Source organism: Urocitellus parryii, chromosome 8 (genome assembly GCF_045843805.1).
Source record: "Urocitellus parryii isolate mUroPar1 chromosome 8, mUroPar1.hap1, whole genome shotgun sequence".
NCBI lineage: Eukaryota > Metazoa > Chordata > Mammalia > Rodentia > Sciuridae > Urocitellus > Urocitellus parryii.
The window spans coordinates 15620448-15634025 of NC_135538.1; positions in this window are offsets into that span (position 1 = coordinate 15620448).

Below are 13578 nucleotides of genomic sequence, written 5' to 3' on the forward strand. Positions count from 1 at the left end.
CCTCTCCTCCTTCTGCTTCCTGGCTGCCAGGAGCTGAGCAGCTGTCTTCCTCCAGGCCCTCCTGCCGTGATGGTTCTGTGTGGAGCCAGATAACTGTGAACCGAAGCTCCTGAAACCAGGGGCCAAGGTGAATCTTTCCTCCTGTAACTTGTTATCATCAGGTATTTTGGTCACAGGATGAAAAGCTGACCAACACGTTGCTACAGTTGGGATCTTAAGTATCCCCATAAGCCCCAGTGTGGTGCCCTTGGGAGGTGGTAGAAACTCTTAAGAAGAAGTTCATCTGGTCATTGAAGGCATGACCTTGAGGGGGCAATGGGAGCCCACCCCCTTCCTCTTTTTCTGTTTTGCCTCCTAGTCATGAGGTAAAGGCTTTGCTATCTATTACACACTCCTGCCACCATGGACTGTCCCCAGGGACCTAAAAATATGGCTCTGCCTGATTGATCATGGGCTAAAACTTCCCAAACTGTGAACCAAATCAATATTTTATTAAGTTTTTTTACCTCAGGTATTTGTTACACAGATTTACGAAGAAGGGCCCTGTGGATTGAGTGGCCAAAGGAAGCTTGGTGGAAGGAGTCCCAGTGGAGCTGAAATCATGGCTGACATGAAGGAACCAGACATAACATTATCTGAGGGAGGAGCACCTCGGATAGAGAGAACATCAGGTGCAGTGTAGGAACTGTGCAGGGCCAGAGAGGTTACCCCTCTTGCCAGTTAACAAGGTAACCTGCCTTGGTACTGTACCTGCTGGCAGAAGATAGGAGACTTCTGGGCCAGAGCCAAAGATTTTATTCCTCATAGCCGCAGACAGTGTGAGCTTTCTGTTCATTGCTTCTTCGTGTTGTCTTCCAAGGGTCAAAGTTCAGAGGTAGAGTCAGTAATACTTGTTCATGCATTTGCAAGTGGGGATGAGAAAATGAAAGAAATTTAAGATGATTTTTAGATTGAACCTCCTCCCAAAGGAGTATGCATTGACCCAGGCAAGGGGTGAGATGGCCTGGGAAGTACTACTTTGAGCATGGAAAGTTGAGCTGCCTGAAAGTCATCTCCAGGGAAGGGCATAGAAAGCTGTAGGGTGTAAGTTTAGAGTTTAAGGGTGAGGTCAAGCCTGGAGGGATAGACCTGGCAGATGGAAGAGACTAGTAGTAGTCTTGGGACTGATGCTCTGGCTCAGAGGGCTCTCACCATGTCTGCCCTACTCACCTGGTTGACAAAATCACTTGAAGCACCTGTTAAAACAGACTGCCAGATCCTCAACGTTTTTATTCTAACAGTTTATGACTGAATAGACTGATACATACATACATACATACATACATACTTCTGCTTGCATTTAGTATTTCCCAAAATTTTTGAGTGTCTGTTTCCAGCATTGTGCTTGGTTGTGATGGGTGAAGTTATACCAGCATTTGGTGGTTATGAAAAATGGCCGAGGGAATTACTGGTCTCACCTAATCAATGGACTTGCATGTGATATCTACCTCCAAACTCATTATGAGAGGAAAATAATCCCCTATTTGCTTGAGCTGATACAGATAGGTTTTTTGGTATGAAAGTATACTGCCCTTGCTATGACTTGAATGTGTCTCCCCACAAGCATGTGTTGGAAACTTAGTCCCAGATGCAATAGTGTTGGGAGGTGGGGCCTAATGGGAGGTGTTTAGATCATGAAGGCCCTGCCCTCATGAATGGATTAAGCTGATCATAAAGGGGCTTGAGGTTGTGAGCCGGAGCTTTTTCTCGCATGCTCTTTCACCCAGGTGATGCAGTCAGTCATGTTATGACACATACCAAAAACATCCTCACCAGATGGGGCCCCTCAACCTCTAGGATTTTGGGCTAAATAACTTCTCTTGTTTGTAAGTGACCCAATCTATGCCATTCTGTATTAGTAGCACAAAACAGAGTAAGATAGAACTGATACACATATTTTATTATTCTTTTGATGAATGTAGTAGATTTAAATAAAATGAAACTACTCTTCTTTTGGAAAGCAGGAATTTGATAAATGCTTGGTTAATGCAAGTTGAATAAGCTAAATTTCCTTAAATCATTGGTGAATCTCCACTCCTACCTCCCCCTCCCCACCTATTGTGAGTCAGCATCTCATATCGAAGAGAACATTTGGCCTTTTTTGTTGGGGGGGGTTGGTTTATTTTGCTTAGCATGATCGTCTCCAGTTCCATCCATTCACCCGTTTATGCCATAATTTAAATCTTTATGGCTGAGTAATTCCAATGTGTATATGTACCACATTTTCCCTACCTATTCATCTGTTGAAGGGCACCCATTTGGTTTCATAGGTTAGCTATTGTGAATTGAGCTGCTGTAAACATTGATGTGGCTGCTTCACTACTGTACACTGTTTCTAAGTCCTTTGGGTATAGACCGAGGAGTGGGATAACTGGGTCAAATGTTGGTTCCAGTCCAAGTTTTCTGAGGAATCTCCATACTGCTTTCCAGAGGGGTTGCACCAATTTGCAGTCCCACCAGCAATGCATGAGTGTGCCCTTTCCCCCACATCCTCGCCAAGATTTATTGTTGCCTGTATTCTTGATGATTGCCCTCCTGACAGGAGATGAAATCTTAGAGTAGTTTTGATTTGTATTTCTCTAATTGCTAGGGATGTTGAACACTTTTTCATATATTTGTTGATCAATTGTATTTCTTCCATTCAGTTTCTTTGCCCATTTATTGATTGGTTATTTGTTTCTTTGGTTGCAAGTTTTTTTGAGTTCTTTGTGTATCCTGGAGATTTATGGTCTATTTGAGATGCAAGTGGCAAAGATTTTCTCCCATTCTGTAGGCTCTTTCTTCACATTCTTGATCATTTCTTTGCTGTGAAGAAGTTTTTTAGTTTGATACCATGCCATTTATTGATTCTTGATTTTATTTCTTGTGCTTTAGGAGTCTTATTGAGAAATTCAGTTCCTAAGCCAACATGATGGAGAGTTGGGCCTACTTTTCCTTCTAGTAGGCACAGGGTCTCTGGTCTAATGCCCATATCCTTGATCCACTTTGACTTGAGTTTTGTGCAAGATGAGAGATGGGGCCTAATTTCATTTTATTACATATGGATTTCCAGTTTTCCCAGCACCATTGTTGAAGAGGCTCTTTTCTCCAATGCATGTTTATGGTATGTGTCTAGAATAAGATAGCTGTGTTTATATGGTGTCTTCTGTTCTGTACCATTGGTCTTCATATCTACTTTGGTGCCAATATCATGCCATTTTTGTTACTATGGCTTTGAGGTATAATTTAAGGTCTGGTATTGTGATGCCTCCTGCTTCACCTTTCTTGCTGAGGATTGCTTTGGCTATTCTGGGTCTCTTATTTTTCCAAATGAATTTCACGATTGCTTTATCTATTTCTATGAAGAACATTACTGGAATGTTGATAGGAATTGCATTAAATCTGGTATGGCAATTTTGACAATACTAATTCTGCCTATCCAAGAGAATGGGAGATCTTTCCATCTTCTAAGGTCTTCAATTTCTTTCTTTAGTGTTCTTTAGTTTTCATTGTAAAAGTATTTCACCTCTTTTGTTAGATTGATTCCCAAATATTTTATTTTCTTGAGGCCATTGTGAATGGGATAGTTTTCCCAATTTCTCTTTCAGTTGATTTATCGCTGATGCATGGGAACACAATTGATTTATGAGTGTTAATTTTATATCCTGCTATTTTGCCAAATTCATTTGTGAGTTCAAGAAGTTTTCTGGTGGAGTTTTTTTTTAAATATTTTTTTAGTTGTCAACTGACATTTATTTTATTTATTTATATGTGGTGCTGAGAATCCAACCTAGGGTCTCACACATACTAGTCATACTGAGCCACAAACCCAGCCCTCTGGTGTTTTGTTTTGTTTTGTTTTCTTTTTTTTTGCAGGAAGAGTCTGCTAAATATAGACTCATGTCATCAGCACATACTGATAATTTGAGTTCTTCTTTTCCTATGTGTAACACTATAATTTTTTTCTTCTGTCTAATTGCTCTGGCTAGATTTTCCAAGATAATGTTGAATAGAAGTGGTAAAAGAGGGCATCCCTGTTTTGTTTCAGTTTTTAGAGGGAGTGTTTTCATTTTTCTCCATTTAGAGTGACGTTGGCCTTGGGTTTAGCATAGATAGCTTTTACAATGTTGAGATATGTTCCTACTATCTCTAGTTTTTCTAATGTTTTGAATATGAAGAGGTGCTGTATTTTGTCAAATGCTTTTTCTGCATCTATTGAGATAATCATGTGATTCTTGTTTTTAAGTCTATTGATGTGATGAAGTACATTGATTTCTGTATGTTGAACCAATCTTGCATCCCAGGGATGAACCCCACTTGATCATGGTGCCCTATATTCTCAACATGTTTTTATATGTTTTGATTTGCCAGTTTTTATTAAGAATTTTTGCATCTATGTTCATCGGGGGATATTAGTTTGAAATTTTCTTTCTTGATGTGTTTTTGTCTAGTTTTGGTAATAGAGTGATACCAGCTTCATAGAGTGAGCATGGAAGGATTCCCTCTTTTTTTACGTCATGGAATAATTTAAGGAGGATTGGTGTTAGTTCTTTGAAGGTCTGCTAGAACTCAGCTGAGAATCTGGTCTTGGGCTTTTCTTTCTTGGTAGGCTTTTGATACATCTTCAGTTTCATTTCCTGAAATTGATCTGTTTAAACTTTCTATGTCCTCCTAATTCAATTTGGGTAGGTCATATGTCTCTAGAAATCTGTTGATTTCTTCAAGATTTACTGTCTTATTAGAGTATGGATTTTTAAAAATAGTTTCTGATTATCATCTGTATTTCCGTAGTGTCTGTGGTGATAGTTCCTTTTTCATCATGAATTTTAGTAATTTGAATTTTCTTTCTCTTTGTTAGCTTGGCTAAGGGTTTATCAATGTTATGATTTTCTCAAAGAAAGAACTAACTTTCTGTTTTTTCAATTTTTTGGATTGTTTCTTTTGTTTCAAGGTCATTAATTTCAGCTCTGATTTTAATTATTTCCTGTCTTCTACCACTTTTGGTGTTGATTTGTTCTTTTTTCCTAGGATTTTGAGATTTAATATTAAGTTATTTATTTGTTGACTTTCTGTTCTTTTAATGAATGAGCTCAAGGCCATGAACTTTCCTCTTTGCACCACCTTCATAGCTGTCCCAGAGCTTTTGATATATTATATTGGTGTTCTCATTTACCACCACTGTCACCAGCTGATCAGGCTGGCGAGATGAGCTGGGCTCAAAGGATCTGGCTGCAGCAATAAGCTGAGATTAAGGAGAAGAAACCACACAAAACACAAGCATGAGTTTCAAGGGTGGGACTGCCTCAGTGACCCCAAGGATCAACTCCACGCTGGATAGCGCTGGAAGGAGCAAGAGAGAGAGCTCACCTGGAACCCTGCTATTATTGGGGAAAAGATATTCGATAGACTATTCCACCCAAATAAAGCAAAGAGTAGGAGTCTTGCTTGGTGATGTCTTGTGGTCAGCAGATTGATTGACATCTTGGCAAGTCACACCCATCTCAGGTGCTGTGTGGGATCATAGGCAGAGCAAGAGGAAAAGCACACTTGTATGCAATGCCAGACCAGTTTCTTCATATGCTCAAATGTGCATAGCTCACACACAGCCCATGGATGGTTCATGACACACTCTGTACATTTTTTTTATTTCATCCATGATTTCTTATGCTATCAATTAGTCATTCAGTAACACATTATTTAGTCTCTAGGTGTTAGAGTAACTTCTATTTTTTTATTTTATCATTGATTTCTAATTTCATTACATTATGATCTGTAGGATGCAACATATTATCTCTATGTTTTTGTATTTGCCAAGAGTTGCTTTGTAGCCTAAGATATGGTCTATTTCAGAGAAGGATCCATGTGCTGCTGAGAAGAAAGTGTTTTCAGACATTGATGGATGAAATATTCTATATATGTCTGTTAAGTCTAAATTATTAATTGTATTTTTAGGTCTATAGCTTCTTTATTTAGTTTTTGTATGGAGGATCTATCCAGTGTTGAGAGAGGTGTATTAAAGCTACTCAGCATTTTTGTGTTGTGATCTATTTGCTTCTGAAAATTGAGTAAGGTTTGTTTGATGTTCATAGATACTCCATTGTTTGGGTCATAAACATTTACTATTGTTATGTCTTGATGTACAATTCTCTTAAGCAGTATGAAATGTTCTTCTTTGTTCCTTCTAATTAACTTTAGCTTGAAGTCCACTTTATCTGATATGAGGGTAGAAACACCAGCTTATTTATGAGATCCAAGTGAATGATGTTTTTCCCCATCCTTTTACCTTCATTCTGTGGATGTCATTGCCTATGAGGTTAGTCTCTTGGTGACAGTATACTTTTGCACCTTTAAAACAAAAAATCCAATCTGCCAGTCTATGTCTTTTGATTGATGAATTTAGGCCATTTATATTCAATGTTATTGAGATAGGATTTTTTAATCCCTGCATTTTTATTTATTTATGGTTTTTAATTTGTTACTCTTTCTACATTGATTTATTGTTCTTTTAGTGTAGTTCTTCCCTTTCCTGGTTTTCACTTTTATTTTTCATTTCTTCTTCATGAAATAGCTTGTTGAATATGTTTTGTAGTGCAATCTTTCTAGTTGTGAATTTTTTTATCATGAAGGTTTTAATTTCATCATCAGTTCTGAAGCTTAATTTTGCTGGGTGTAGTATTCTTGGCTGACATTCATTTTCTTTCAGAACTTGATATATATTATTCCAAGACCTCCTAGCTTTCAGGGTCTGAATTATGAGATCAACTGAGCTCCAGATTGGTTTCCTCTAAATGTTACTTGTTTGTTTTCTCTGGCAGTCTTAAAAATTCGATCCTTTCCTGAATGTTAGGCATTTTTAATAATATGCCTCATTGTGGGTCTGTTGTAATTTTGTATATTTTGAGTCCTATAAGCCTCCTGTATTTGATTTTTCATTTTATTTTTAGGTTTGGGAAAATGTCTGATATTATTTTATTGAAAATTTTGTGTATTCCTTTGATTTGTATCTCTAAGCTTTCATCTATCCCAATAAATCTTGAATGCATTTTTTCCCCATATTTCTTGCACATTCTGTTCATGGTCTCAACAACTTTTTCCATGGTCAGCTTTGTTTTCAAGATTATATATTTTGTCTTCATTGCCTGAAACTCTGCCTTCCAATTGATCTAGTCTTATTGGTGAGGCTTTCATTTGAATTTTTAATTTGGTTTATTGATTTCTTCATTTCATGGATTTCTGCTTTTGTTTTTCTTTCAGAATCTCTGTCTCTTTATTGAAGTGATCTTTCACTTCCTGTATTTTATCTCTGATTCCACTCACACTGTTCTTTACTTCATAGATCAGTTTAACTATGTACATTCTAAAGTCCTTCTCTGACATTTCTTCCACTGTGGTGTCAATGAATTCTATTATTAGAATATCTTGGTTTGTTTAGGGTGATTTGTTCCCTTGATTTTTAATGATGCTTGTGTGTCTTCCAATCTAACAGTATGGATCTGAGGACTTAGAGTTTCTACCATGTGGACTTATAGTGTTCCTCAAGGTTTCCAGTACCTCACTGTTTAGGGAGAGACAAGTAATCATAACAACCATGCAAACAATATATAGCATTAAATCAAATAGTTCCTACTATGATGTTTACAGTGTTAATTATCATAATAGACAGAAATGATATGATCATTTATTGCTTACAATAAAAACAGCAAGTGTGCAAAAGGGTTTACAATTTCAAATGGTGAACAGGGAGAGAACAGAAGTTATACAGGATGTGATGATTATGAGGGAAGAGGAGAGAAGATAAAAGTAAAAAATTAAAGGAAGAATGAAAGAGAGAGCAATAGAGATTGGCTGTTTATTGAAGAATAGAGAGAATCAAGGGAAACAGGTAAGAGAAAAAAATATACATAGTAAAATTTTTTAAAAAATTAAAAGTAAAAATGAAAGAATACAAAACAAAACTAAAATGTATTAATCAAACATCCTAGTCCTCCAAAAATAATCCATCAAAAATAACTGGCTTAAATATGCTAGAATGAGAAAAAGCAAATATGAATATATATTGATGCCCATGTACCATTAAGGCCATAATTAAACAGAGAAAATAATTTTTTTAAAGAAAAAAAAAACCTGAATGAAAAGTCAGAATTGTTTCCATTTGAGTTCAAAAGACTATCAGTTTCTCTTCTCAGTAATTTTAGGTGGAGTCATCTGGAGTGTGAAGCTCCACTGTCTGGATTGCTGGAGTGAGAGAGGTAATCCCATAGGTGGAATTCCTGGAGGCAGGGTTTAGGCTTAGGTGGGCTCCAGGCTCTTTACTGAATGCCAATTGGTCTGGAGATTTTAAATCAGTGCACCTCCATAACCAATGCTTGCTGGTCCATGCTGGAAGACGGTACCCCAGAGATCATGGAAGGTTTTAATTTCATCATCAGTTCTGAAGCTTAATTTTGCTAGGTGTAGTATTCTTGGAGGTGCAGGGCCCCACACCCAGTGCCAAAGTCCTGTTCAGTTCCTGTCTGGGGGCCCTCAGCTGGGCACCCTGGGTTCCACTTGTGTGGTAGGGGAGCCAATTCTTAGTCCCCTATGTCACCTGTATACCTCACGCTTCCAGGTCTCAATTTGAATACTCAAAAACAGGTCTCCAAACAACTTCTCCCACCCATGCCCCTCTGAGTTCCCGGCCAGATGTGTCTCTCCCAGCAATTCCTGCAAGCAGCTGGATTGGAAGGGGAGGGGTAGAGCTGGTGGGTTTCCACCTCTCTCTATGTTTGATTTTCTCCTGGTTACTTAAGCACATTCTATGTCGTGCAGTGTGTGCTTACTGGGCCTATACTTTGGGCCAAACTTGGGTTTGCCAGGTATTGGCTCTCTCAGCTGCCAGCCCCCATGGTGTGGCTGCACAATGGCTCCTTCCTTTGTCCTCAGCACACTGCTAGAAGAGATGGTGGCTTCTTTTCCACATAAGGATATTGTGCAGGACACCTTTCAGGTTTGTCAGGCAATGTCCTAAAAGCTTCATACCCAGACACACCTCGGGCCTCCTAAAAACAGGAGTCCCTTTAATTCCCTTATCCTTCCACTATGCTCATGGAGGGACACCTCTGGCTGGTGCTTCTGGCCTGACCACGGCAATGGCTGTGTGGCTGGTGATTTCTTCCTTATTTTTTTATTATAGCCAACCTCCTTAGTCCCTGATCTGCTTTGATTGTCCAGTTTTAAATTCCAGTCAAGTTCTCTCCACCCTTATTTTGTTCATCCACCTTGTGGAGAAGCTGCCTGTCTTCTTTCTTGGTTTCATGTTATGGATGAGCAAGGAAAGGGACCTGCTCTATTCTACCATCTTGAAAACTCCGACAAGATTGTTCTTAAATTTAACATGAAAGTATCAATATTATGAATCTGATGTATTTCATCATCTCCATTTTGATTTTGAATATCCCCAGAATATTTGGTCTTGGAAAGTCACATACTCAATAAAGGAGGAGATTTGCTACCTCAGGAATTCAAAGTTACTAGGTCAGTAGCTCATGAACACAACATGGTAGATGTATGTATCAGAGGAGCTGAGACTGCGGAGAAGCCAGAGTCTGGGTAGAACAGGACTTTGGCACTGGGTGTGGGGCCCTTCACCTCCTCTGTGGTTGCTGTGACAATATGAGGCTCCCAATCTGCACCCTTCTGAGTGATGTGATTTTGGAACCTACATTCCAAGTTGCCAAGTGGAGTAGAAGGACACTGGCAGGTCCACCTGTTAACTAACTTCCCATATTACCTCATTAGTGAAAAGAAAGTGACCACAACACTCGGAGTGACCAAGAGATCTTTATTTCAGCAGTGCAAAAGAGGAGAAAAAGAGAGAGAGAGGGTCCAGCAGGGGAAGGTTTTTATCGCCCTTCTGCTGTGCTGCCTAAATCTAACAGGTTCTCTGAGTCTGCAAGCTGCCTTGTTGGCACAAGGAGGGTTAAGTGTTCAGCCTTTAGCGGGGGCTTGAGCATTTGGACTTGAAGCAAACAGGTGATAAAGAACCAGACAGAGGGAGTTTGAGTGGCCGGGTCACCCTGCAGCTAACTTTGTTGAGCATGCCCTGCAGACATTTTAGTTCAGCCTGTCCTGCACCTAACAATTAGGTTCTGCATATAGCTGGCACTCTGAGAACATTGCTAACATAAATGCACTGAAGATGTTCTAATTCTGTTGAACTGAATCCTGAACATTTGGCTCTGAGCTGTTCCTCTCAAGTCATGTTAATATCAAGTACCATTCCCCTTCCTTGTGAAATCCCCAAAGTGGGATTGTATCATTTCACATTCCATCAAAACCACTGTATTTAACTTGGCAGGATCTCTGCTTTGGGCACTGTTCTACCTAAAGCCTGTCCCAGACATCCTCTATGTCAGCTGAGGGCACCCAGACAGGTTCTGATCTGGTCTCAACCCCAGATGTATCAGGTCACCTGCTCCATGATTCTGGTGGTGGAGAGAAGGGGGCACAGTTGGAGCAGAGCTGGAGCAACGTTTGTTCTTGACCTCTCATCATTTGTACTTGTGTATGGATCAAAGACATTACATCGTTATTGCTGCCATTTCACACAAAATTATATTTTGCCTGTACCTGGCAAAATAACAATTACATTTCTTGTACTTCTCAGGAAAATATTCACGGATAACTATGCATTTATCTTCCAGTTACTTATATTCCTAAAGGATATTTTTACAATATTTTAAAATATATCAATTTGAATACTCAAAAACTCCCATCTTTAGAAAAATCAACTGCTGATTCATTGTTTTAAGGTGAATAATCACCCCAATTTGTAAATATGGCTTAAAATGGAGTATACTTTGTTGGGATTTGAGCATGGGAATAACCATTTTCCCTAATTTTATCCATCAAAGAAGCTATTTTTTTTCTTTCATAAGAAGAAGCAAATAAGAAAAAGAAATAGGGTCTATCAGTACTTCTGAGAAGTCTCGATTAAAATAAGATTATAAAGAAAACTATATGTTTCTACCTAACATTTTACCATATTAGAACTCTCTTTCTCCCTCTGTCTGAACACATGAACACCCACATACATACCTACCTTGAAGTAAGCTGTAGGATGGTGCTTCATCCCTAAACTCTCCAGGATGAATCACTAATTATTATAACATCACTCAACACCAAATCCACTTGCAAAGTTCCCCGGTTAGCTCTTATGCCTTTTTCCCCCTAAACCAAAATCCAATGAAGGTTTACCCTCTGCTATTGATTGCTAGGTCTCTGGCCATCTGGAACAGAGCTTCTCGATCCTCGGTGCACATGTGGATCACCTGGGGATCTTGTTAAAAGGCAGATTCTGACTCTAGCCATCTGTGTGGGGCCTGAGAGTCTGAGTTTAACAAACTCCCCAGTTGTGGGATGCTGATGATGATCCAGGACCCCACTTTAAGTAGCAGGAATAGGATAGTCCCCCTTCCACTTCTGCCCCTCATGACAGAGACTCCTTGAAGAGTCCAGGTCTACTTCTTATAGAATGACCTATATTCTTTTTAGATCACATACAAACACATACACACACACACACACACACACACACAAAGTTGTCAGTGGACCTTTATTTAATTAATTTATTTATATGTGGTGCTGAGAATTGAACCCAGTGCCTCACACATGCCAGGCAAGTGCTCTGCCACTGAGCCACAACTTAAGTCCAAATGACCTTGGCTCTAATTATTCCATCATGTCAATAACTTGTCTCTCTATCCTTTATCTTTGTGGTAAATTGGATGTCAGGTGTAGTGTTGGTGGGTTTCTGTTGAGATGTTTTTAGTAAGAATACTGTCTGAGTCATGATATGAGCTTTCTAATGCATTCACATAGGAGTCAGTTCTATTATATTTCCTACTAGGAAAAGTGTGCTAAGACTTTATCACTTGAGTAAGGTGATGGCTGGATGGTTTAAATAACACTTAAACATGACTGAAAACATAAATAATAAATAATTGCATATCAAAAAATAATGTAATTGAATATCAAATTAGTACTGTTAACTACAAGAGAAAGAAACCTATCATTTCAAGTTCCAGTGTGATACTCACTGAGGAGTTTTCTGACAGGTAAGGTCAGCTCCATCTGGCCTTATAGTTGTTACCTGAGCCATGATTGAGCTCCTCCAAAGAAGAGAGAGTCTCCTGCCCATTCTTGTTACCTTTGTTCGCCTGGATCCCAAAGCAGGGCTGTCTTACAACGATGATGGTGTCAACCACCACCACCACAATAAGGGCACCTACTATCTATGAGCGTAATTGTTTACCAAGCAGTGTGACAAACCCTATAAGTTAAATGCAAATCCATGTTGAGATCCTAACCCAAAGTGATGGTATTAGGAAGTGGGCTTTTGGCAGGTGAACCCTCATGGGTGGAATTAGTATCATTACTAAAGTAATGAGAGAACTCTCTAACCCTCTTTCGGCCAGGTGAGGACTCAATGAGAATTCAGCCTTCTACAACTGAGAAGAGGACCCTTCACCAGAACCTGACCATGCTACCACCCTGATCTCAGACTTTCAGCCTCCCAAACTGTGAGGAGTAAATTTCTGCTCTTTATCAATCATTGAGTCTGTGGTTCTTGATTACAGTTGTGGGAATAGGCTGACATGGTAAGTACCACCAGCTGCATTTGACTCCTCAGGAAGGCTTTGGGCAGGGAGCTAGCTCAAGGTCACCACTGAAATAAGAATCTTTCCTTTTAGATGCCCCACAGAACAGGAACCTACACCCAGCCTGTGAGACTAGTCAGCCCAGCACCACCTTTGTCACACGGACATGACTGGTGGGGTAACACAGGTTGAGGGCGTGTTTCCTACCTTAGGCTGGAATCTACCTGGGGCACTGAATTCAGATGCCACAACAGACCTGAGGTTGGTTCCGTGTTCATCTTTATTCTACAGAATCAGGAAATGAGGCTGAGGGACATTAATTCCCATAGCTACACAGCTGGAAAGAACCAGGGGGCGCCTTGACTCTGGGTCTGCCTGTGCTATGCTGTCCCTAGGCAGAGTGACTACCCATTCCCTCCCCCAAGGGAGGCTGGCCTTCCCAAACCTGCATCTGAGCACCTCCGCTCAGGACCTACCAAAAGCCAGGGCTGTTTCTGGGACTGTGATGTAAAGGTGGAGACCTTTGTGATGTTTTGCTCCAGGGCCCCTAACTCACATGGCAGCCTTGACTTTCTGCTTCCTTTCTTCACTGCAATAACCGCCCAGGAGCCAGATTCCCTCGCCACCCCACGCCCACCTACCTTCTCCTCCTCTGAGGATGGGCCAGGCCCTGTAAAGGGGGCAAGATTCTGTTTATCCCTCAGCCCTCCTCAGCAGGGAGGACTAAAACACTTCCAATTGAATTCCCCGAGCTCAGGGTTTAGGCATAAGAAATAAAAGTGTATAAATGCAACTTCAATTATGCTTCAGTTTCCAATTTCATAATGCCAAAGTATGTTTATCATTCTGATATTTGGAACTTAAGAGTGTCTTTTTCCTTTAAAACAAGATGACATATAGTGGTCAGGCTGCCGTTGCAGCT